We start from the raw sequence: 8,872 nt of genomic DNA, 5'->3' as shown, positions 1-8,872 counted from the left end.
ACTTTAATATCATGCACACTGCTTTTGGGGCACGTGGGTAGCATCTGACTCTTGATTTTTGGCTCAGGTCATGATTCCAGAGTCGTGAGATTGAGCCCTGCATGGGGCTCTAAGCATGGAGCCTGCTTAAGATTCTCTCTCTCTCTCAAAAAAAAAGGAAAAAAAAAAAAAGATTCTCCCTCTGCCCTTCCCCCACTGGCGCTCACTCGTGTGCACACACGCTCTCTCTCTCTCTCAAAATAAATAAATAAACAAATAAATAAGCAAATAAGTAAATAGAATCATGCATACTGATTTTATTTGGGTTTCTATTACAGTAACCATATCTATAGAGTAATACCTTAGATTAACACAACCTTTTGATTAGTCTTTCTGTCCCCACTTTTAACTTCTCTTCAATCTGTTTTCTTCATTAAAGTTGGAGTAATCATTGTAGAATTCACATTTGATCAGATTATTCCCTTTCCTCCAGTTTCCATGCCATTCTTTCAGTGTGTACTTTATAGTCCTCAGCCTAGCATACCAAACCCTTCATGAACCAGCCTCTGCTTTATCTCTCCAGCCTCACTTCTTATCATTCCCTACCTTGTATGCCAAGCTCAAATCACATAGAAACATTTGCAGTTTCATAGAATAAGCGAAGCTTTCATACCTCAGTGCATAAACATACTGTTTATTCTGCCTGGAACACTTATTCCACATACTCACTAGTTTCTCTGTCTGGCTAGTTTCTCCTTGCCCTTTAGGATCAGGTCACCTCTTCCTGGAAGCCTTTCTTGCCCACCCAAGAATTGGGTATGGTCCTCTCTTATGTATTCCTAAAGTATTCTGTGCATACTTTTGTCAAAGAATTTCCTGTTTACTTGTCTGCTTCCCTCCCCACCACTCCCCTATCAACTTCCTGGAGAGCAAGGGTTATTTTCTCATTAATAGTGTATCACTATGCCCAGGCACAAACCTTGGCACAGAGCAGCACTCAAAAGATACTTATTCAGTGAGCGAATAGGTCAATGAATGAATGGAACCATGGAGTCATGAAAATAATATTTGAATGGAATATAGAGACCTGAGTTTTGTATCTCGTTATGACACTTCTTGGATGGTTTTAGTTGAAATCATTCCATTCCACTTCAGCTGAGCCAGATAAATTCTCAGGTTCCTTCCAGGTCTATGATTTACAAACGCATTATATAGGGAAAAGTAACAGTATGCAAATGTATAGAGCTGACAACCATAACCAACTGCCTAAATTATTCTTGTAATAAAAAATGTACTTTGAAGAAACATGCCAAATAAAAGCCAACTTTTATAGCCATATTTAAGTGCTTTCTACTTACAGATTTTAAGCTATTTTTGTAGAATCAATTATTTTCATGAAATCTTTTTTTTTTTTTATTTTTTTTTAACGTTTATTTATTTTTGAGACAGAGAGAGACAGAGCATGAACGGGGGAGGAGCAGAGAGAGAGAGGGAGACACAGAATCGGAAGCAGGCTCCAGGCTCTGAGCCATCAGCCCAGAGCCCGACGTGGGGCTCGAACTCACAGACTGTGAGATCATGACCTGAGCTGAAGTCGGACGCTTAACTGACTGAGCCACCCAGGTGCCCCTCATGAAATCTTTCAAAAATATCTGTCATAATCTCTGTTTGAGAAGTAGAGAATATTACATTTACTGATACTAGGGGGTGGCTGTCTAGCTCAATTGGAAGATCATGTGACCTGTGATCTCGGGATCATGAGTTGGAACCCATTGTTGGATATAGAGATTACTTAAACAAGTAAATCTTAAAAAAAAATAAATCCAGTGATATTAGGTAATTTATTAAAAAGCCCGCAGCAGAGACAGAAGCAAAGTCAGAATCTGATTCAGAATTGTCTTGATAGGATACCCACCTATTGTAAAACAAACTAGTATTATTCTGAAGCTAAACCAGTAAAGAAAGCAATGAACTTTAAAACAAATTGCAGGTAGGTGAAAATAGCAAATACCAGAACTAAGGTTTGAGATAACATTCTACTTTTTGAATCATATAATTATGGGGTTTGGCAGCATTTTTAAGGGGGGGTTATCATTTACTCTTCCCCTACCATTAAGCAAAGCTACTCCTAGTAGTGCCCAAACAGAGCAAGTTATGCAATTCTTTAAAATGTTTTGAAAAAGACTATTCTACAACTCTTTTTCATACTTGTCCCTGCGTCACATCATGCTGATAACAAAGAATTTTTATTTGCCTTAACACTCATCTAGTTTCATCACTTGTGTTCTATAGCTGAAGAAAATGAGGCCCCAAATGGTTATAATGTGGTCAAAGTCACATAGTAAGATTATGGCAGAACAGGAACTAATCTCCAGTCTTTCTGATTTCCAGCCCCCTGCTCCAACTGTATCAAGTGTGGCTGTGACTTTCAGCACCTTCCCCATTTCACTCTCTGTGTCTCTTGGTAAAATTTTAATATACTCCCTGGCTCCCCAGCTAAGGCCTATCTCTTAGTTTCCTAGTTGTGGTAGGCAGGATTCTAAGATGGCCTTCCAAATCCCTGCCTCTGGTGTACAAGTTCTGTATAAGCCCACCGCCCCGAAATGTGTGGGCAGGACCTATGGATACAATGAGGTAGTTGCCCCTTTGACAGGTTACATAATATGACAAATGTATGATGATGGTCACCTTTGGTTATGTAATGATAGGAAACAAACATACCAGCATCACAGGGTTATATTTAGTAAGAAAATGGAATGCTATTGGAATGTAACTCCCTCAATTTCTCTTATTTCTACCTCTCTGCTACATGGTTTTCTATCCTTTTCTTTCCTCCTGAGGGAGCAGATGAAAAATACCTCTCTCTCTCAATGTTATTAAAAGTGTCTCTCAGGGGTGGCTTGGTGGCTCAGTTGGTTAAGCATCTGACTCTTGATCTCAGTTTAGGTCTTGATCTCAGGGTTGTGAGTTCAAGCCCTGCGTTGAGCTCCACGCTGGGTGTGCAGCCTACTTAAAAAACAATAGTGTCTCTCATATTGCCAATTTTTCTCTCTCCTTGTAGTCATTCCCCACAACCAGCAAACCTGTAGGGTTTCCGATTCAGCATAACTTTTCTTTTTTTTTTTTTAATATTTTATTTTTAAGTAATCTCTATATCCAACATGGGGTTTGAACTTACAACCTTGAGATCAAGAGTCATATGTTCCGCCCACTGAGCCAGCCAGGTGCCCCACCCCCCAGCATAACCTTTCCATGACTGCAACCCTTTTTAACTTTGGTGTTTCTTCTTCCTTTCTGTGTGTCACGTGTCAGACCTGCTTGTTCCAGATCTACCCTACTGTTCCTAAAGAACACTGGGCTGGGCTGGGCCCCGATCCAGAACAAATAACCAGCAGGTTTCAGATCCTAGCTCACTGAAGTGAAATTAGAATGACACAGTAGGGCACCACAGACATTGGTTCTGACCTGGCCCTTGATCCAACATTTCCTCTGTTTGGTTTCTTTTCTTAACCTGGCTGCTTAAACCTTCCAGTCTAGCTACATGATAGACTCATTCTCTGAGCTTTCAACTCTTTCTTTTTTCTCTAATCAGCAGGCTGTCTTCTCCCCTCTGACATCATGCTAATTTGAGACTTTTTTTCTTTTCTTTTTTTCCAACTTAAGAAGAATGATGCAACGAACCCCCATGTCCCTATCACCCAGCTTCAAAAATTACCAACATAAGCCCATGTTGTATTATGATTTTGTGTGTATGTGTTTTGTTTATAACATTAAATCTACCATCTTAACCATTATTAAAAAAAATTTTTTTTACCATCTTAACCATTTTTAAGTGTAAAGTTTGTCGGTGTTAAATATATTCACATCGTTGTGCAACAGACCCCTGGAACTTTCTCATCTTTTATTTTTTTTTAAGTTCATTTATTTATTTTGAGAGAGAGAGAGAGGGAGAGCGAGAGCGAGCGAGCAGGAGCAGGGACGGGCAGAGACAGAATCCTAAGCAGGCTTCACAGTGACAGCTCAGATGCGGGGTTTGAATCCACAAACCATGAGATCATTACCTGAGCCAAAACAAAGAGTCAGAAGTTCAATCGATTGAACCACCCAGGCGCCTCTGGAACTTTTTCATCTTTTAATATTGACACTCTGTATTCACTAAACATTAATCATATTGAATTATTTTTTAAAGCAAGTCCCAGACCTTATATCATTTCATTCATAAACACTCCAGTATGTATTTTCAAGGAATAAAGGATTTTCTCTCTTTTTTGTACGACCACAAAACCTTTATCACACTTTTTTTTAATTAAAAAAAAAATTTTAATGTTTATTTATTTTTTAGAGAGAAAGAAAGAGACAGTGCTAGCAGAGAAGGGGCAGAGAGAGAGAGAGAGAGAGAGAGAAAAGGAAGCACAGAATCGGAGGCAGGCTCCAGGCTCTGAGCTGTCAGCACAGAGCCCAACACAGAGTTTGAACTTGTGAACCACAAGATCATGATCTGAGCCGAAGTCGGAAGCTTAACCAACTGAGCCACCCAGGTGCCCCAAAATCTTTATCACACTTAAATCAAGGTTTCAACAAGAAACAATTGACACATTCAAAATAAGATAAAGTTAGGAGGGTTTATTTAAAGGTTGTTTGTATAGGGGAACCACAAGTATGGTGCAGTAACCTAGAATAAGTGGCTAAATTGGTACTATCTACAGGGCCATAGGGATAAGGACAGGGAGTGGTTACCAGAATCTAAGAGTCTATAGAGTTGGGCTGCTCTGGGAGAAACAAATTAATTGTCCAAGAGACACAGTAAGAGGTGATCTTGTAAGGAGGGATGCAGGGGAATAATACCCTGATATGACTCTCCTCCCTCCCTGTTTGTCTTATCATCATTTCTCATTGGTCAAGTACATCTAATAGTTAAAGGCATGGGTGCTCTGCCAATATAGTCCATACAGGATCACCCTTCTGGAGCAGAGAGCAGGGTAGGGAGTGGATCTGGAGGAACAAATGGGAGCTATCCAGAAAATAATAATTCTTGGGGTGCCTGGATGGCTTAGTCGATTGAGTGACCGACTGTTGGTTTCAGCTCTGGTCATAATCTCATGGTTAGTGGGTTTGAGCCCCAAGTCTGCTTGGGATTCTCTCTCTCTCTCTCTCTCTCTCTCTGCCCCTCCCCTGCTTGGGCTGTCTTTGTCTCTCTCAAAATAAATAAATAAAACTTAAAAAAAAGAAAGAAAATAATAATTCTTAATGTCATTTAATTCCTAGCCAGTGATTGGAATTTGTTGTCTTCTCATGTCTTTTATTTTACTGTTAGTTTATATTCTTTAACTCCCCAAATGTTCCTCCGCACATTGTATTTGGGTTGGAACGTGTGACAGTTAATTTTATGTGACAATTTCCCTGGGCCAGATGGTGCCCAGATATTTGATCAGTCTTCTCAATGTTTCTGGATGGGTTTAATGTTTAAATCAATAGACTGAGTAAAACAGATTTCCCTTCCTAACATGGGTGGGCCTCATCCTATCAGTTTAAGGCCTGAATAGAACAAAAGGCTGACTTACCCTCTGAATAAGAGAGAATTCCTTCTGTTGAATGGCCTTTGACTTGGAATAGAAGTAGTTTCCTGCTTTCAGACAACTCAAAATGAAATATTGGCTCTTTTGTATCTTGAATTTGCAGCCCTTCAGAATGGAACTATACAATCAGCTTTCTTGGTTCTGAGGCCTTCTGACTTAGACTGGAACTACATCATTGGCTCTCCTGGGTCTGCAGTTTGCCAGTTGTGCATCTTGGGATGTGTCAGTCTCTATAACATATGAACCAATTCTTTATAATAAATCTCTCTCCCTCTCCTATTCTGTTTTTGTGGAGAATTGTGACCAATATAGTATGCTTCTTAAGTCTATTTTAGTCCATTTTTTAAAAAGTTTATTTATTTATTTAAGTAATCTCTACACCCAGCATGGGGCTCAAACCCATGACCTCAAGATGAAGAGTCACATGCCCTTCTGAGTGAGCCAGGTTGGTGTCCCTTATTCCATTTTTTAATGACAGCTCTATTGAGATATGTGATATAATAAGAAATATATATTTGGGCTTTGTCCCTGGCTCCTAACACAGTGTTTCTAAAATCCTTGGAATTTTCTTTTCCTTTTTTTTTCTTTTTAAGTAGCCTTCATGCCCAGCCCAGAGTCCAATGCAGGGCTTGGACTCACAACCCTGAGATCAAGACCTGAGCTAAGAGTCGACGTTTGGGATGCCTCGGGTGGCTCAGTCGGTTAAACGTCCGACTTCAGCTCAGGTCACGAACCTCCTGAGTTTGAGCCCTGAGACAGGCTGTGTGCTGACAGCTCAGAGCCTGGAGCCTGTTTTGGATTCTGTCTCCCTCTCTCTCTGCCCCTCCCCCACTCACGCTTTGTCTCTCTGTCTCAAAAATAAATAAAGATTAAAAAAAAATAGTTGGGGCGCCTGGGTGGTCCAGTCGGTTAAGCATCTGACTTCTGCTCAGGTCATGATCTCAAGTGGTTTGTGGATTCGAGCCCTGCTGAGCTGAGACAGCTCAGAGCCTGGAGCCTACTTCAGATTTTGTGTCTCCCTCTCTCTCTCTCTGCCTTTTCTCCACTTGTGCTCTGTCTCTGTCTCTCAAAAATAAATAAATGTTAAAAATTAAAAAAAAAAGAAGTCATATACTTAACTGACTGAGCCACCCGGTAGCCCTAAAATCTTCAGAATTTTCTGAGTGATAGAGGTAATAGGAGAATCTTTTGTTATTCATAAAAAGCTGCGTTCAATCAGGTCTGAGTTCATGCTAATGAGGTGACTCTGTGGGCCCCTAGATGACTACTGCTTGGGACTTGTTTCTAGAGGAACCAACCAGGTGTGTAGAGGGTTGGAACTTTTAGGCCCACCCATAGACCTCTGGGAAGGGGAGGGGCTGGATATTGAATTTAGTCAACAACAGCCAATGATTTAATCAACCATGCCTACGTAATGGAACATCCAAAAAAAGCCCCACATGATGGGATTTGGAGAGCTTTTGAGTTAACAGAAACATTCATGTATTAGAAGACTAGTGCACCCCAACTCCACAAAAAACTCCTGTGACGAGACTCTTCTGGACCTTGTCCTTAGTACCTCTTCATTTAGCTGTTTATTTGTATCCTTTATAATAACTAATGATAGTAAGTAAAGTGTCTTCTTGAACTTTGTGAGCAATTCTAGCAAATTACTGAACTTGGGGAGGATGTTGTACAAACACTAAATTTATAGCTGGTTGGTTAGAGGTGCAGGTGGCAGTCTGTGATTTGCAACTGGCATCTGAGGTGGGGACTGTCTTGTGGGATTGCGCCCATAACCTGTGGGGTCTCTGCAAACTCTGGGTAGTGTCAGAATTTAAATGAACTGTAAGACACGCAGCTGGTATCTGGAGAGTTGGAGAATTGGTTGGTGTGGGGGAAAAACACCATACATTTGGTGTCAGAGCATTGTGAGTAAAAACAGTTCAAGATATAGTTCACATTTCATACAACTCACCCATTTAAAGTGTATAATTTATAACTTTTAGGATACTCACAGGTTGTACAACCATGACAATTAATATTAGAACATTTTCATCATCTCCCAAAGAAGCCTTATACTCATTAGCATACTCATTATGCTTATACTCATTTCCCATTCTCCTTTTCTCTCTGCCCCTGAAAACTACTAATCTACTTTCTGTCTCCATGGATTTGGACATTTATTGACATTCATATAAATGGAATCATACAACTTGTGGCCTTTGTGTCTGGCTCCTTTCACTTAGCATAATGTTTTCAAGGTCCATCCATGTTGTAGCCTGTATCAGTACTTTATTTCTTCTTATTGCCAAATAATATTCCATTAAATGGATGCATGACATTTTATCCATTCATTGGTTGATAGGCATTTGGGTTGTTTCCATTTTTTGACTATTATGAATAATGCTGCTATAATATTCATGTGCAAGTTTTGCATAGACATAGTCTTCATTTCTCTTGGATATATACCCAGGAATTGAATTGTTGGGGTTTCCTGGGTGTCTCAGACGGTTAAGCATCTGACTCTTAATTTCAGCTCAGGTCATGATCTCATGGTTTATGAGATTGAGCTGTGTCTGGCTCTGTGCTGACAGTGCAGAGCCTTTTTGGAATTCTGTCTCCCTCCCTCTATGCCCCTCCGCAGCTTGTGCTCTCTCTCTCTCTCAAAATAAATAAATAAACTGGGTCACATGGTAACTCTACGTTTAACATTTTGAGGACCTGCTGGACTGTTTTCTAAAATGGCTGAACCATTTTATATTCCCACCAGCAGTATATGAAGGTGCCAATTTCTCCATATCCTCATCAACACTTATTAATATCTGCCCCCTTTTGATTCTAATCATCTTAGAGGATTGAAGTGGTATTTCACTGTGGTTTTTTTTTTTTTTAATATGAAATTTATTGTCAAATTGGTTTCCATACAACACCCAGTGCTCATCCCAACAGGTGCCCTCCTCAATGCCCATCTCCCACTTTCCCCTCCCTCCCACCTCCGTTAACCCTTTATTCTCAGTTTTTAAGAGTCTCTTATGGTTTGCCTCCCTCCCTCTCTTTTTTTTTTCCCCTTCCCCTCCCCCATGGTCTTCTGTTAAGTTTCTCAGGATCCACATATGAGTGAAAACATATGGTATCTGTCTTTCTCTGTATGACTTATTTCACTTAGCATAACACTCTCCAGTTCCATCCACGTTGCTACAAAGGGCCATATTTCTTTCTTTCTCATTGCCAAGTAGTATTCCATTGTGTATATAAACCACAATTTCTTTATCCTTCATCAGTTGATGGACATTTAGGCTCTTTCCATAATTTGGCTATTGTTGAGAGTGCTGCTA

Source organism: Leopardus geoffroyi, chromosome C1 (assembly GCF_018350155.1).
Source record: "Leopardus geoffroyi isolate Oge1 chromosome C1, O.geoffroyi_Oge1_pat1.0, whole genome shotgun sequence".
NCBI classification, from domain to species: Eukaryota; Metazoa; Chordata; class Mammalia; order Carnivora; family Felidae; genus Leopardus; species Leopardus geoffroyi.
The sequence above is the reverse complement of the archived record's forward strand: the minus strand, read 5'-3'. Positions refer to the sequence as shown.